General features: G+C 45.1%; 1 long non-coding RNA gene across 1 annotated transcript in view; it reads left to right on the plus strand.

The window, feature by feature from the left end:
- The first annotated feature begins 389 nt into the window (after positions 1-389).
- LOC132518577 (uncharacterized) overlaps positions 390-17,926 on the plus strand; it is a 48,187-nt gene continuing 30,650 nt past the window's right edge. Inside the window, exons 1-3 of the long non-coding RNA XR_009539921.1 lie at positions 390-542; positions 1,481-1,690; positions 8,124-8,220. This is a non-coding gene — a long non-coding RNA (uncharacterized LOC132518577). The remainder of the gene's footprint in view (positions 543-1,480; positions 1,691-8,123; positions 8,221-17,926) is intronic.

The raw sequence follows: 17,926 nt of genomic DNA on the forward strand, positions 1-17,926 counted from the left end.
TCCTCTTATTTTCCCCAAGTCATTCCATCCCACACAGAACACTCGATATTCTTGAATGGTCCTGTTTTCCCACATTTTTTTGGAGTGAGAGCCATGACTTCTGATTGACATGGCTTCAAAGAGTGTTCACTATCTCATATGATTCACCTGCTGCTTAAGTCTCGTGTGCAACCCTGTTGTCTACCAACAGATATTCCTGCCTCATTTGGTAGCACCTGCTTGGAAGTCAAAGGGGAAGTGATACCTGTGCCTTGTAATAGGCTGGCCATGAACCAAGAGGAAAGTGAGCTGGAAATGAGAGCCATAGAAATTTTTTTTTTTTTTTTTTTTTTTCAGTACGCGGGCCTCTCACTGTTGTGGCCTCTCCCGTTGCAGAGCACAAGGCTCCGGACGCGCAGGCTTAGCGGCCATGACTCACGGGCCCAGCCACTTCGCGGCATGTGGGATCTTCCCGGACTGGGGCACGAACCCTTGTCGCCTGCATCGGCAGGCAGACTCTCAACCACTGCGCCACCAGGGAAGCCCGAGCCATAGGAATTTGGGTAAGTTTTTTGTTTTTGTTTTTTTGGCCGCGGGGCACGGCTTGTGGGATCTTAGTTCCCTGACCAGGGATTGAACCTGGGCCCATAGCAGTGAAAGCGTGGAGTCCTAACCACTGCACCGCCACACCAGGGAATTCCCTTGGGTAAGTTTTGGACACAGGCTTTTGCTAGTTTCTGTGGCCATACATGGATAACTTAGTTTAATTTAGCTTCAGTGTTAGGCTTGCACCTGTGTTGTCGTGTGTGAGAAAAACACTGACCTTCAAATAGTGAGAATCCTAGCCTTAGATCAGTTATGGAATTTCTGTATGACCCTGGGAAAGTCCTTTCTCCACTCTGGGTTCAAGTTACACATCTGTAAAATGAAACAATTGTTTGAGATTTCTTCCATCTCTGAATTGAGGTTCATTAACATATGCCTCTTTTTTAGGAACAGTAGGAGATGAGTTCAAGTTTTCCCCAGTGTTACTGAAACTGACAGGTCATCATGCTTCAGTTTCTGGCCAGAATCTTTCTTCTGCAGCCCCTGTTGGCTATCAGCCCTAATCCCTCCCTCCAGCGCTGTCTGGTTAACTGCATTTTCTCTCTTCCCTAGCATGTCCTCAGAATCCTTCCAGCAGAGTGAGTGCAGGAGCTGCAAAGAACATCTAAAGGGTCCAAGAGAAGTTCTTGATCTGAGCACTTCCTGTCTCAATATTTATTGTCTACCAAACACAGTTAATCCGCCCCATCTTGCAGAGTGACAGAGGAGACCTGACACCTGCTCATTTTGCTTTTACTGAGTGGGTCTCCCTGGAGACAGGTGGTAGATTGTACCTAATGATGACTGTGAGGTCTCCTGGTATGAAGAAAACACACACACACAAACACAAACACACACACATTCTAGCTTCAAAGCCCAGACCAAGCTGGTAACAATGGGTTCTATCTCTAATTAGATGGTCAAGAACATGCTCCAGTCAGTCCTTGAATCCACAGAATCAAACCAGTGTCTCATCGTGGGGAGCGTCATTAGTATGAGCATCATCGACATCATCATTACCATCATCATCACCATCACGCTAGTGGAAACACAGTTCTGTCCAACAAATAATAATTGAGCCTTGACTCTGTTCTGGACACTGGAATACATGCCGGGGGAGAGAGAGGTAAGAAAGAGAGAAACAATAATCAAGTCAACAATTCAGTAAACGAGAACAGGCTGTGATAAGTGATGTGAAGGCAGTAACCAGGTGGACGTGCTGGAGGGTGCCTGGGATTGCAGGAGAGGAGGAGGGCTGCACTTCAGCTTGGATGGTCAGAGAAGGCTCCTCTGAGGAGGCGGTGTATGAGCGGAGATCCCTGCAGATTGCTGGGGAGGACAGAGGTGTGGCTGGTACTGAAGGTCAGTTGGGTGGAGGGACAGAAGCAGAGCACGTGGAGTAGAGAGCAAGGGGTAAAGTGATCGGAGGTGGAGTTGCAGAGGTGGGCATGCTGGGCCTTGAGGACCACTGGAAGATTTTAAGCAGGGGAGTGAGATGATCTCTGATCTTAGAGAGCTACTCCGGCTGCTTCGTGAAAAATGGGTGGATTGGAGAGGTACCAAGACTTGTAAAGGCTCGTCACCTCGGGCTCCTCCCGCTCCGTCCTGGCCCACAGGCCGTCAGTTGCCAAGTGTGTGCTGGAAGCACTCCAGGAACTGTGTGAGGGTTTGAATCGTGTGGTGGCAGCAGAGAGAGCGAGAGAGAAGTGCTCAGATGCGGACCGTCATTTAAGAAGCGCTTATGGAGCTCCTACAGTGCGCCAGGCACTGTTGTAGGGATGAGGGATATGATGAAGAACACGACAAAGCCCCCATCCTCTTGGAGCTTATATTCCAATGGGGACATAGTCAGCAAGCAAGTAGACCGACGTAGAGTGTTATATTCAGTAGTATAAACTAGATAGTATATGTAGATAGCATAAATGCTTATGAAGACAACAACGCAGGATGAGGGATCACGAGTGACGGGGTGTTTGAGAGATAGAGTGGTGGTTGAAGATGAATTAGATGAAGTGGATGAGGGGAGGGAAAGGGAGGCTTGAAGGGTAAGTTGTAGGGTTTGGGCTTGAGCTCTAGGGTGTACGGTAGTGTCACTTACAAAGAAGGGGAGCATGGGGAATAAATAAGCGGGACATCAAGGGTTCTGCCTTGGTCTTACTGATCCTCTAGGGCAGCGCTCCCCAACATTTTTGGCACCAGGGACCGGTTTCGTGGAAGACAGTTTTTCCACGGTTTGGGGCGGGGAGGGGGATGGTCCAGGCGGCAGATGAAGCTTTGCTCACTCAGCCGCCGCTCACCTCCGGTTCCTAACAGGCCTCGGACCTGTACTGGTCCTTGGCCCAGGGGTTGGGGACCCCTGCTCTAGGGCCATCCTCTCCTCAGATGCGGGACACAACGCATGCTTTGTTATAGCAGTCAGCTGGTTTCAGTAGTTGACGGTTTGCATCTTAGAGGCACCCACAGCTTGGGTGTCACATACTCCTGCCCTGCCCAGGAATGAGTCCTGTCAGGTATTTCCCTGTGGGAACAGAGAAGAGCCTCTCTCTGGAGCTCTGCCCTGCCCGCTGATCCCCACCCCCTGGCTCAGTAACCTCAGCTAGTCCAGATAGGAGCTCGTCGTCCTCCCACCCCCTCTTCTCTTGCCCACTCACTTTCCTAAAGGCCCTGCCTCAGCTCATGGTACCAGCACCCACCCACTCGCCCAGCACAGAAAGTTGGGCATCATCCTGGCCTCCTCTCGCCCCCTCACAGTCCACATCCAGCCAGTCACCCAGTCCTCTTGTTGTTATCCTCGCATCTACTCCTTCCTGTCTAACCTCACTGCTCTCGTCTGAGCACCAGCCTCTGCATCTGACATTTATACTCTTAAAGGTCCTTCCTGCCTCTTGGCTGACTTTATCCCATCTGGCCTCCTTACCGATGCCAGAGTGAGTTTTCTCAAAAGCAAACCAGACTGTATCATTTCCAGGGCTTAGAACCATGCCTCTCCTGCAGTATTGTCTTCAGGATAAAATCCCATCCTAGGACATAAGACCCATCGTGATTGGATGCTGGGAACCTCTTTAGCTGTATCTCTTGCCTCTCTGCACCCTTCATTATATGCTCTGATAAGACAAAACTGCTTATAGTAAACTGAGTACATGCTACTGCCCATTGCTGTTACCTCTTATGCATGTGTAAACCTCTCTCTTGAGTTCCCATTGAAAGCCTATTTATACTTTAAAACCCAACCCAGAAACCCCCTCCTCTGGAAAGACTTCCTTTCCTCTATGCTACTTCTGGTCCCTGTACATGCTTCTATGTTTACCACTCATTGCATTATAACATAGCGGTCCATTTACTCACCTGTCTCCTTCAATACCAGATGAACTCTTTGAGGGCTAGGGTTGTGACTTATTCTGCTTGATATCCGCAAGTCTAGTATGGGGTCTGATCCAGGAAGTTGGCTCACAAATGATTAAATTGGATGAGTTTGGTTTCAAGTCCTTCAGATGCAACCTGGAAACTCATCCTTCTAGAAACTTCCAGAACCAATAATTACTGACAACAAAGGCAATTTAGTAGAAGTGAATCGTACTTTATGGGCATAACACTGAAGAGCGTAGCACCCGGGAACCATTGTGTATTTCCTAACACCATGTTTAATCAGGGACAGCTCTAATTATAGACGGACCTCTTCCTGGCCCTGGGACGCCTACGCAAGTGTATTTATTTATAAAGGCTTTGACCATATTAGAGCAGAGTGCAATGGTTAAAAGCTAGACATCACAATCCAGCAGAACTAGGTCCTGATCTCTGATTGATTGTGAAGCTTTGGAGTGGTACTTTTTCCTCTCTGTGTCTTGGTTTCCTCATCTGTAAAATGAGGATAAAAATGGCTCCCATGCCTTCAGCCTTTGTGAAGACGAAATGACTTCCTGCATCTAAAGTGCTTGATACAGTCGCTGGCCATGACAGCTCTGGTGGTGACTCCTGCAGAGACAAAGCATTCACGCTGATATTCAAGCTGCCATTTAAATGTCTCTTCTGCTCTCACTACCGTATGCAAGCAGACTAGATTAGGGTGCCTGTTTGACATCTTAGAAAACTTTAGGACTTTTGTTCATAGCATTCATCGTGACACTGTTTGCGTCATATTTCGTCTGACTTCCTGACTCAGCTCAGAAAGATCCCAGAGGACAAGGACTGTGTTTTTTAATCCTTAACTCTTAGCACAGTTCCTGACACAGAGAAAGCTCTCATTGAATATTTGAATGACTGAGCAAGTCTTTCTTACTAGCATGCTATCTTGGCATGGGGTATTTGTGTGTGTGTGTGTGTGTGTGTGTGTGTGCGTGTGCGTGTATGTGTTTGGGGGGCTATTTGGTGAGGTTAGAAGTGAAAGCACTGATAGAAAGCCCATGGTGATGGAGAATGGGGGCAGATTCTGGTTAGGGAGCTCTGCACCAGTATAATTAGAGATTAAGAGCACATAAGGACAGGCCCCGGCATCACAGGATTTTTCAGGCTGTCACTGCCTTAGGCTGTGAGGCCAGTGTGTATAATAAAAATAGTTTGCACAGTTCTGCTTTGGAAATCAGGACTCTGACTGAGAGCTTAGCCAACTAGCCAGCAAGAATAGCTTTCTGGAGCTTGGAGCCTCATGAAAATTCCAAAACTGGGGAATAATAAAAAAAAATAGGTTTGTTTGCTGGCTTTCAAAAACTACATTAAAAAAAAAAGCAAAAAACCTTCTCAATATTCTCTTCATCTGCAATACAAATTATCAGACACTTCCTGTGCACCAGCCCACAGAAGAGAGGAAGAAGGAGCCAGGAATAAAGCAGGTGCTTCATAGGAAGTCATTGGCTAAGGCATGAAGAAGAGTAAGGAGTACGGTGTGGTCGCCAGACTAATGCTAATCTAAGCGTGGGGCACAGGTGAGTGCCGACACCACCTGTTTGTGATTAGCTCCCCATTCGATAGGGAGCTTGCCACAGAATGTAATACATCAACGACATCACTAGGCACACTGTTTGCAGTTCAGCCGCTTTTTTTTTCATAGCAAGATATGCTCCATGAAAGTAGCATTGTATTCTTCCCTGTTTTGGTGCAGTCCGTCACTGCCTTAGGCTTGGACCGGTAACAGATAGTTCTCTGACCAGCTGCTTTGAGCAGCACTGGTCTAGAGCATGGACTTCAAAATCAGTCAGACTCAGCTCTGCTGCTTAAGCGAGTCTCCTGAGCTGTCTGAGCTTTGGATTCCAAGTCTGCAAAATGGAGAGTCATTCATTCAAAACAAAGTTTGAGCACACACTGTATACTAGGCACTGTTCTGTGAGTTGAGGATATTGCAGTGACCCTGGCTGATAGGATTCCTGCTTTCATGGGGCCTACAGATAAAGAAGTGAGATAATTACAGCTTATGATAAGTGCTGTTAAGAAAGTCAACTGACTCTTTGATGTGTGTGTAACAGATTGGATGGTTAGGGAGGTTTAAGAAGGAATCAGCTGTGCGAAGAACTCAAGAAAGAGTACTCTAAGCAGAGGCGAGAGCAAGTGCAAAGGCTCTGAGGCATGCTGGGGGAAACAAGAAGATGGCCAGCGTGCCTGGAGTGGAATGAGGGAGGGGAGGTAGAGCATGGGAAGAGGTGAGGTCAGAGAGGATCCAGTTCATGCAAGGCTTAGTAGGGCACAGGGAAGAGTTTGGATTCCATTCTAGAAGCAATGTGATACCATTGGAGGGTTTTAAACCAGACAGAGTTTTTTTTCTGAACTATGTTAAAGAGTTTGGACTTTGTTCAAAGAACAACAGGGACCCACCAAAGATTTAAAAGCCTGAGAGTGTCAGGATTAGAAGCACATTTTATAAAGTTTACTTGGGTTGTGGTAAAGATAGCAGTTAGGTGGGACTAGAGGCAAAGAGACCAGGGCTTCCCCATTGGCGCAGTGGTTGGGAGTCCGCCTGCCGATGCAGGGGACGTGGGTTCGTGCCCTGGGCCAGGAAGATCCCACATGCCGTGGAGTGGCTGGGCCCGTGAGTCATGGCCGCTGAGCCTGCGCGTCTGGAGCCTGTGCTCTGCAATGGGAGAGGCCACAACAGTGAGAGGCCCGCGTACCGTTAAAAAAAAAAAAAAAAAGAGACCAGCTAGGGGAAGACATTCTGGTAGTGGAATGAGTGAAGAAGTGTAAGAATGACCGAATTAACATCCTTAACTGGATCGCAAGCTTCCTTATGTCATGAGCCTCACCACCTCTTGCTTTGGCTGTTCTGTGGCATGAACTTTAGGTCTTTGTGAAAGTCAGTTTTTAATTAACATTCAACTAGCTGAATTGACTAGCTAACATGAAATCAAACTAGATCCTCCATCCACTCTTCAGAAACTGACTGCTTGTGTACAGCGCTGGTCTTGTCCATGGTATAGAAGTCTGTCTCCTTTACCTTGTTCTCCTCTCACCTCTCACTTCATACCCACTGATGCTCAAGTCTAGGTGAGCCTATTTCCAACAGCAACTGTACTAGAGGGATTTCCATCTGGAACCAAACAAATGCCTAAGCCCTATTTGGAATGCGTATTTCCACAGTCATCCAGCCAGTGTTGCACAAGGCAAACTGGCACTTGGTCAGCCTGCTTAAAAGAGCTCTTAGTGCTCTTACATGAGAGGCGGGCTGTTCATCACCAGAGACCTTGCTAGCCATCATGTTGGCAACAATGATGAGAGCTGTTTATTGAGCAACTACCAGGCACTGGGCTAAGGGATTTACGTTTATTCTCTGATTTTAAACCTCACAACAACCTTATATGATAGGTGTTCTTAACTAACTCTATTTTAATGAGAAAGGAACTGGGAATCAGAGAGGCTAGGTAGCTTATCTAATGTCATACAACTCATCGGATGCCTACCAGGATTTGAATGTAGTTCTTGCTGATTCCAAAGCCTTGTGTCATTTTAATAGTAAATTTTAATTTATTTTTTTATTTTAGTGACTCCTTACAATTTTTAAAGTTATTTATGCTCATTGTCACACATTCCAACAATTTGAGATCATATAAACTACTGAAAGTATTTGTTCTGGTTATCGATTGCTGTGTAACAAATCACTCCAAAGCTTAGTGGCTTCAAAACATTCATTTAATTATTACCTCACGTGGTTCTGGGACCTGACTGGGCTCTCCTAGTTGTGTCTCTCTCACTGTCTGTCATCTGGTTGTGGTCGGATATCAGCCAGGGCTGGAGTCATCTTAAAGCGTTTCTTACCCTCAGGTCTGGCCCCTGAGGCTGACTGGGATCTCCCTGGGACTGTCTGCTGGAACACATACACTTGGCCTCTCGCTGTGGCCTGGACTCCCTCAAAGTGTGATAGGTGGGATCCAAAAGGAAACGGAAGGAAGTAGAAGCTGCTCATTTCTAAAGGCCTGGGCCAGAAATGGGCAAAGGGCCACTTCTGCTATTTTCTATGGATCAAGCCAAGATTGAGGGGAAGGAGACATTCCATGAACGTCAAAGAATTTGGAGGCCATATTTAAAAACTGCCACAGTCTGCTTCTGACCACAAATTATTTCTTTTCCTCTTTCAGCAAAATGAACTTGTTCCATCGCGAGACGCTCCCAAACTTCTCATGCCATCAGGTTCAGGCTTGAAGTCCAGGATCTCGTCTTTGGTATCATTTCCAGGTATGACTGGAGGTGTCTTGAGTGTGGTTTCTTAGTTACAGCTCTTCAAGAATGAGTCTTTTTTTTTTTTATGAATTAAAAAAAAATAATTTATTTATTTATTTATTTTTGGCTGCATTGGGTCTTCGCTGCTGCGCGCGGGCTTTCTCTAGTTGTGGCGAGCAGGTGCTACTCTTCGTTGCGGTGCACGGGCTTCTCATTGCAGTGGCTCCTCTTGTTGCGGAGCATGGGCTCTAGGTGCACAGGCTTCAGTAGTTGTGGCATGCAGGCTCAGTAGTTGTGGCTCATGGGCTTTGTTGCTCTGTGGCATGTGGGATCTTCCCAGACCAGGGCTCAAACCCGTGTCCCCTGCATTGGCAGGCATATTCTTAACCACTGCACCAAGAATGAGTCTTGATCTGAGTATCTGTGAAGTAAAAAGATAACTTATCTGTCTTCCATACCTAACATCCATCTGTGGGCTAGGCATCTGAATGCTGCAGTAAATGTATTGTGGGTTCCTTGATTAGGGTCCAGTTCTAGTCAATGTTTCTCTGCAGCTCTGCATGTTACCCGCAAACTGGGTTTACCTCTTGGTGGATGTGGAAGCCAAATGACATAACCAAGTCAAAGAGTGGGAGAAGGAAGGATTTATTACTTGCAGTAAGCAAGGAGAACACCTGGGATCTTCCCCCAAACAAAACTGGGGAAGTTTTAAGCTAAGGGTATATACATATTCATGAAGGGGCTTGAGCAGAGAATTCAGCGTAGAATTGGGGCAAAGGTTGACAGAGCTTGAGTTGATTGAAGTCGTGAGGGTCAGGAAAGGTCAATATTATCATTCCTTAGGTTCTGAGCAGCCTGGGGTCTTAGCATGCAGTTAGCATCCTCCATCTGGGTGGGGGGGCCTTAGTTCCTACAGAACTCAGAGCTCTGTATCAGAGTGTTATGTATCTCCTTCTCTTTTCGTTCAAACTGATTCTAAAAAAACTTTGAGGATTTTTATGATTTTTACTGGAGTCCCTTGCATGGGGAAAAAAACCGTGACACAAATCTTTTTGGCTCCTGTAAGTCCTTTTCTACCTTGGATGCCTTTTCAAACCACTGTGGGACAGCGCCCTTAAGAATCTCAGAAATCCTGTTGTTTATGGAGATAGGAAGGCACACCCTTAAGCTCTTTAGAAGGATTTTGTCTGTTTGGAATGGTTGATGAAGTACCTTAAGCCTCTCTGAGCTCTTAACAAAAGATGCAATGCTCATCCTTTGCTGGAAAGCCATTTTAATTTGAGAATAGTTTGCCCTCTGGAGAAGCTGGGAGTGAGAAGTAGTTTTATTTTCAAACCCAGAAAACACTGGCTTTTACATAACCTCTGCGTTCTGCTTGAAAACCAAAAAAGTTCCTTTTTTTAGCTTCTCTCTCTTCTTTGTATTTTACTAGAGGCAGGTTGGTCAGATCATCATGTTTATGAGGTATGTTTCCTACTTTTTGGCATTACAGCAGACAACAGTGTCACCAAACTTTCTGAAACCGTGCACCTCAGATTGGGACCTGAACCCACACAGCCGAGACTTGAACCTGGCCAAAACCCACAGTCTTCCAACTGAGATCACACATCTGGTTTCAGGGCTTAATGAAGCTCAGGGTTTTTTTTTTTTTTTTTTTTTTTGCGGTACGCAGGCCTCTCACTGTTTTGGCCTCTCCCGTTGCGGAGCACAGGCTCCGGACGCGCAGGCCCAGCGGCCACGGCTCACGGGCCCAGACGCTCCGCGGCATGTGGGATCTTCCCAGACCGGGGCACGAACCCGTGTCCCCTGCATCGGCAGGCGGGCTCTCAACCGCTGCACCACCAGGGAAGCCCGAAGCTCAGGTTCTTGATGTCTCATTGTAGAAAGAATTTAGTGAGAGACAAAGTGATAGGTAAGAAATGGATTTACTTAGAGAGAAACATACTCCACAGACAGAGTGTGGGCCACCTCAGAAGGTGAGAAAGGCAGCAGGGTATGGGGGGTTGTCAGTTTTTATAGTGGTGGGTAATTTCATAGGCTAATGAGTGGGAGGAGCATTCCAGCTATTTCGGGAAGGGGCGGGGATTTCCAGGAATTGGGCCACCGCCCACTTTTTGATCCTTATGGTTGATCTTGGAACTGTCATGGAGCCTGTGGGTGTGTCATTTAGCTTGCTGATGTGAGCGTATACTGAAGCTCAAGGTCTAGTGGAAGTCGACTTGTCCACCATCTTGCACCTATTTGGTTCTAATCAGTTTATATCATATCCTCAGGCTATGTCATTCTTTCAAAGCTTGTGCCCTGCCTCCCTCCCTCCTGTTTCGTTTCCCCCACCCACAAGGGTCCCCTTTTGCTTATGGTCCTCAGGCTTGACAAGGCTCATTTAGCCCGTTCTGTCAGAGTCTCTCATGAAGTTGCAGTCGTCTGGCTGCGGCCAGAGTCATCTTGAAGAATGGCCCAGGCTACACCCATCTAATCCCTCCTCTGGGAATTATCACTGGGGTATTGACAGAGGAAGCCAGTTAACTAAGGGCAGCCAAGCCGAGAGACATGGGGACTTTTAGAGTCAAAGTGGGGCTGAGTGTAGTATATTACTAGACTATATGCGAGACAGTTGAGAAGAAAGTCATCTTTTGGGAGAGAAAACAGAGGTAGAGATGACAGAGAGCACTGGGCACTCTGATTCCTGGTGGCTTTCTAAGCCCATATTTTCTGTCTGGGCTTTGTTTCCATAATACCTTTGCGTTCTCACCATAAACTTCCATTTTCACTTGATTCTGAAACAAGAGGGAAGGAGGCAGTCCACAACCTTTGAAAGAATGACATAGCCCGAGGACCATGTTTCCACATGTTGCCAAAAGGGCCCCAGGCGGGTAGGGGTGGGCAAAATCGATCCCAGTTGCAAATCCTCACTTTAGATAAAAAGCAGACATTTTTGCATAAAACTACAGACCCCAACGTTGACCTCTGCATCTGACTTCCCAATCCATCTGACTCCTCTCCCCTGGATTTTTGCCTCCAAAACTAAATGGCATCAGGAGGAAGTACGTACCAATGCCAATTTTGTAATGTTGACCCTGAAGAAAGGAAAATCTGCATAGCCCCCTCCTCCCTTCCTCTCTGAGGCCAAGCCCAGTCCTGCCTGTTTAATTACCTCCAGTGATTTCAGCATTAACTAGGTCTGCTGATCCACCCTGCTGTGAAGAACAACAGTCTTGACCAGATCTGATAGTGCAGAGAAATGGGAACCTTTCCCTAGTACCTTTCATGTGGGTCCCAGCTTGGGTTGAGGGTCATGGCTTTGGTGAGTCATAGTTGGAACACATTTGGCATTGGCATTGGCATTGTCTGAGGGTGAGGAAGGGATTCTGTTTCCACCGGTTGCTCTACAGTATCACAGTGGGTCATGGGCATAGCAGTCTGATTAGTGTAGAAACTGAATTTGCATGGCAAGAATATGATTTATCCATAGAACTATAAAAGTACCTTAGTTTTCCAAAAAGTCCTTTGTTATACTTTATATAAGTTTGAGAAAGAATCAGTTGTCCTTGTTAAATATTATGGTGATGATGATAATGATTTCATCTGGGGTAGTGGCTTTCTCCTGGCCCTCTGCTATCAGAGCCTGTGGGGCAGGACGGGCCTGGCTCTCTGATCCTCTGTCTTACTACCTTTTTGTTTTTGGCTGCATTGGGTCTTCATTGCTGCACGTGAGCTTTCTCTACCTGTGGTGAGCAGGGGCTACTCTTCGTTGCGGTGTGTGAGATTCTCATTGCGGTGGCTTCTCCTGTCGCGGAGCATGGGCTCTAGGTGCGCGGACTTCAGTAGTTGCAGCGTGTGGGCTCAGTAATTGCAGCATGCAGGCCCTAGAGCGCGCAAGCTTCAGTAGTTGCGGCGCATGGGCTCAGTAGTTGTGGCTCTCAGGCTGTAGCGCACAGGCTCAGTAGCTGTGGTGCGAGGGCTTAGTTGCCCTGCGGCATGTGGGATCTTCCCAGACCAGGGATCGAACCTGTGTCCCCTGCATTGGCAGGCAGATTCTTAACCACTGTGCTACCAGGGAAGTCCTGTCTTACTACTTTCTCTCTTGCTCATTTACCCGCCTTCTGCTGTTCTTTGACTACCAAGCTCCTACAAGGCCTTTTTTTTGTTTTTAATTGAAATATAGAATATAGTTGATTTACAATGTTGTATTAGTTTCAGGTATACAGCAAAGTGAGAGATTAGTTCAAGATGGCGGAGTAGGACGTGTGCTCACTCCCTCTTGCGAGAGCACTGGAAACACAACGAACTGCTGAACAATCATTGACAGGAAGACACTGGAACTCACCAAAAAAGATACCCCACATCCAAAGACAAAGGAGAGGCCACAGTGAGACGGTAGGAGGGGCGCAGTCACAATCAAATTAAATCCCATAACTGCTGGGTGGATGACTCACAAACTGGAGAACGTTTATACCACAGAAGTCCACCCACTGGAGTAAAGGTTCTGAGACTCATGTCAGGCTTCCCAACCTGGGGGTCCGGCAATGGGAGGAGGAATTCCTAGAGAATCAGACTTTGAAGACGAGAGGGATTTGATTGCAGGACTTCAACAGGACTGGGGGAAACGGAGACTCCACTCTTGGAGGGCACACACAAAGTAGTGTGTGCATAGGGACCCTGGGTAAGGAGCAGCGACCCCGTAGGAGACTGTCCAGACCTACCTGCTAGTGTTGGAGGGTCTCCTGCAGAGGTGGGGTGTGGCTGTGGCTCATCGTGGGGACAAGGACACTGGCAGCAGAAGTTCTGGGAAGTACTCCTTGGCGTGAGCCCTCCCAGAGTCTGCCATTAGCCCCACCAAAGAGGGGTAGGCTCCAGTGCTGGGTCACCTCAGGCCAAACAACCAACAGGGAGGGAACCCAGCCCACCTATCAGCAGACAAGCAGATTAAAGTTTTACTGAGCTCTGCCCACCAGAGCAACACCCAGCTCTACCCATCACTAGTCCCTCCCATCAGGAAGCTTGCACAAGCCTTTTAGATAACCTCATCCACCAGAGAGCAGACAGCAGAAGCAAGAAGAACTACAATTCTGCAGCCTGTGGAGGGAAAACCACATTCACAGAAAGACAGACAAAATGAAAAGGCAGAGGACTTTGTACTAGATGAAGGAACAAGATAAAACCCCAGAGAAATAACTGAATGAAGTGGAGATAGGCAGCCTTCCAGAAAAAGAATTCAGAATAATGACAGTGAAGATGATCCAGGACCTCTGAAAAAGAATGGAGGCAAAGATCGAGAAGATGCAAGAAATGTTTAACAAAGACCTAGAAGAATTAAAGAGCAAACAGAGATAAACAATACAATAACTGAAATGAAAAATACACTAAAAGGAATCAATAGCAGAATAACTGAGGCAGAGAAACGGATAAGTGACCTGGAAGACAGAATGGTGGAATTCACTGCCATGGAACAGAATAAAGAAAAAAGAATGAAAAGAAATGAAGACAGCTTAAGAGACCTCTGGGACAACATTAAACACCACAACATTCGCATTATGGGGGTCCCAAAAGGAGAAGAGAGAGAGAAAGGACCAGAGAAAATATTTGAAGAGATTATAGTCGAAAACTTCCCTAACATGGGAAAGGCAAGAGCCACCCAAGTCCATGAAGCGCAGAGAGTCCCAGGCAGGATAAACCCGAGGAGAAACATGCCTAGACACATAATAATCAAATTGACAAAAATTAAAGACAAAAAAAAATTATTGAAAGCAGCAAGGGAAAAACAGCAAATAACATACAAGGGAACTCCCATAAGGTTAACAGCTGATTTCTCAGCAGAAACCCTACAAGCCAGAAGGGAGTGGCATGATATATTTAAAGTGATGAAAGGGAAGAACCCACAACCAAGATTACTCTACCTGGCAAGGATCTCATTCAGATTCGATGGAGAAATCAAAAGCTTTACAGACAAGCAAAAGCTAAGAGGATTCAGCACCACCAAACCAGCTCTACAACAAATGCTAAAGGAACTTCTCTAAATGGGAAACACAAGAGAAGAAAAGGACCTACAAAAACAAACCCATAACAATTAAGAAAATGGTAATAGAAACATACATATCAATAATTACCTTAAATGTGAATGGATTAAATGCTCCAACCAAAAGACACAGGCTCGCTGAGTGGATACAAAAACAAGACCCATATATATGCTGTCTACAGAGACCCATTTCAGACCTAGGGACACATACAGACTGAAAGTGAGGGGATGGAAAAAGATATTCCATGCAAATGGAAATCAAAAGAAAGCTGGAGTAGCAATACTCATATAGATAAAATAGACTTTAAAATAACGACTGTTACAAGAGAGAAGGAAGGACACTACATAATGATCAACGGATCAATCCAAGAAGAAGATATAACAATTATAAATATATATGCACCCAACATAGGAGCACCTAAATACATAAGGCAACTGCTAACAGCTATAAGAGAGGAAATTGACAGTAACACAATAACAGTGGGGGACTTTAACACCTCACTTACACCAATGGACAGACCATCCAGAGAAAATTAATAAGGAAACACAAGCTTTAAATGACAGAATAGAACAGATAGATTTAATTTTTATTTATAGGACATTCCATCCAAAAACAGCAGATTACGCTTTCTTCTCAAGTGCACATGGAACATTCTCCAGGATAGATCACATCTTGGGTCACAAATCAAGCCTCAGTAAATTTAAGAAAATTGAACTCATATCAGGCATCTTTTCTGACCACAACGCTATGAGATTAGAAATCAACTACAGGGAAAAAAACGTAAAAAACACAAACAAATGGAAGCTAAACAATACGTTATTAAATAACCAAGAGATCACTGAAGAAATCAAAGACGAAATAAAAAAATACCTAGAGACAAATTACAATGAAAACACGATGATCCAAAACCTATGGGATGCAGCAAAAAGAGTTCTAAGAGGGAAGTTTATAGCAATACAAGCCTACCTCAAGAAACAAAAATCTCAAACAATCTAACCTTATACTAAAGGAACTAGAGAAAGAAGAACAAACAAAACCCAAAGTTAGTAGAAGGAAAGAAATCATAAAGATCAGAGCAGAAATAAATGAAATAGAAACAAAGAAAACAGTAGCAAAGATCAATAAAACTACAAGGTGGTTCTTTGAGAAGATCAACAAAATTGATAAACCATTAGCCAGACTCATCAAGAAAAAGAGGGAGAGGACTCAAATCAATAGAATTAGAAATGAAAAAGGAAAAGTTACAACAAACACTGCAGAAATACAAAGCATCCTAAGAGACTACTACAAGCAACTCTATGCCAATAAAATGGACAACCTGGAGGAAATGGACAAATTCTTAGAAAGGTATAAGCTTCCAAGACTGAACCAGGAAGAAATAGAAAATATGAACAGACCAATCACAATTAATGAAATTGAAACTGTGTTTAAAAATCTTCCAACAGGGCTTCCCTGGTGGCGCAGTGGTTGAGAGTCTGCCTGCCGATGCAGGGGACACGGGTTCGTGCCCCGGTCCGGGAAGATCCCACATGCCGTGGAGCGGCTGGGCCCGTGAGCCATGGCCGCTGAGCCTGCGCGTCTGGAGCCTGTGCTCCGCAACGGGAAGAGGCCACAACAGTGAGAGGCCTGCATACCGCAAAAAAAAAAAATCTTCCAACAAACAAAAGTCCAGGCCCAGATGGCTTCACAGGTGAACTCTATTAAACATTTAGAGCAGAGCTAACACTCATCCTTCTCTAACTCTTCCAAAAAGCTGCAGAGGAAGGAACACTCCCAGACTCATTCTATGAGGCCGCCATCACCCTGATACCAAAACCAGACAAAGATACTACAAAAAAAGAAAATTACAGACCAATATCACTGATGAATATAGATACAAAAATCCTCAACCAAATACCAGCAAACAGAATCCAACAATACATTAAAAGGATCATACACCATGATCAAGTGGGATTTATCTCAGGGATGCAAGGATTCTTCAATATACGCAAATCAATCAATGTGATACACCATATTAACAAATTGAAGAAAAAAAAAACCATATGATCATCTCAATAGATGCAGAAAAAGCTTTTGACAAAATTCACCACCCATTTATGATAAAAACTCTCCAGAAAGTGGGCATAGAGGGAGCCTGCCTCAACATAATAAAGGCCACATACAGCAAAGCATATATATATAATAAATATGAATATATATATGATTCTTTTCCCATGTAGGTTATTACAAAATATTGAGTATAGGTTTCTGTGCTATACAGTAGGTCTTTGTTGTTTATCTATTTATTTTTAAATTTCTTTTTTAATTGAATACAGTGGATTTATAATGTATTTATTACTGTTGTACAGCAGACTAACTCAGATATACACATATATACATTCTTTTTTAAAATATTTATTTATTTGGCTGCGCCCAGTCTTAGTTGCGGCATGCAGGATCTTTAGTTGTGGCATGCAGGCTCTTCACTGAGGCATGTGGGATCTAGTTCCCTGACCGGGGATTGAACCCGAGCCCCACCCCCCACCCCTCACATTGGGAGCATGGAGTATTAGCCACTGGACCACCAGGGAAGTGCCTATATATTCTTTTTTATATTCTTTTCCATTATGGTTTATCTCAGGATATTGAATATAGTTCCCTGTGCTATACTGTAGGACCTTGTTGTTTTCCTTCAGGGCCTTTGCATTTGATGTTCCCTTTTCCTAGAACATGCTCTATTTTAGCTCGAGCCGTCATAAAATACCACAGTCTGGGTAGCTTAAACAGAAACTTATGTCTCACAAGTCTGGAGACTGAGAAGTCCAAGGTTAAGCTGCTGACAAGGTAGGTTTCATTCTGAGGCCTCTTCTCTGGGCTTGTAGGTGGCCTCCATCTCACTGTGTGCTCACATGGGCTTTCCTCCAAGCGTGTATACAGAGGGGCAGGGAGAGCAAGCTCTCTGGTGTTTCTTCTTACAAGGACACTAATCCTATTGGATCAGAGCCCCATCCTTATGATCTCATTTCACCTTCGTTGCTTCCCTAGTGGCCTTATTTCCAAATACAGCCACACTAGGGGTTAGGGCTTCAATCTGGATTTTGGGGGGATGCAAACATTTAGTCCATAACACTCCTCCATTGGCTTTGTCCCTACCTTGATTTAGCTCTTGGCTATCTATGACATATCTTCCCCCCTTTTCCCTGTCACTTTCTGTCCTTCTCTTTGTTTTTCTTCCTAGAACTTAGCACTACCTAAATGATTTTACATTTAAAAGAATTGTGTTTCTTGTCTGTCCCTACTTCATAGATTTGTTCAGGATTAAGTGAGCTAGCTTTAATAAGGTATTCACTCAACAAATGTTTATTGAGTGTCTATAATGTGCAAGGTCTTGAACTAGGTTCTAGGGTTGCAGTGGTCAAGAAAAGCACACACACACTTCTGCCTTCAAGTTGCTTACAGTCTGGTAGGAACATTTATGGAATACTTACTATGTACCAGGTATGGTGCTAAGAGTTTTGCTTAGATGATTTTGTTTGATCGTCATAAAAATCCCATGACATAGGTCCTATTGTTGCGTTGATTTTATGGAAGGGACAGCTAAGGTCCTCAATGGATGAGCTACTTTTTCAGGGTCAATTCAGCTGGTTGGAGCCAGGTCTTGCAATCTGACACCATAGCTGATGCTCTTGACCACGTGTTAAACTGTACGTGGAAGGCTCAGTGGA

The sequence above is a fragment of the Lagenorhynchus albirostris genome, chromosome 3 (assembly GCF_949774975.1).
Source record: "Lagenorhynchus albirostris chromosome 3, mLagAlb1.1, whole genome shotgun sequence".
Lineage (NCBI taxonomy): Eukaryota > Metazoa > Chordata > Mammalia > Artiodactyla > Delphinidae > Lagenorhynchus > Lagenorhynchus albirostris.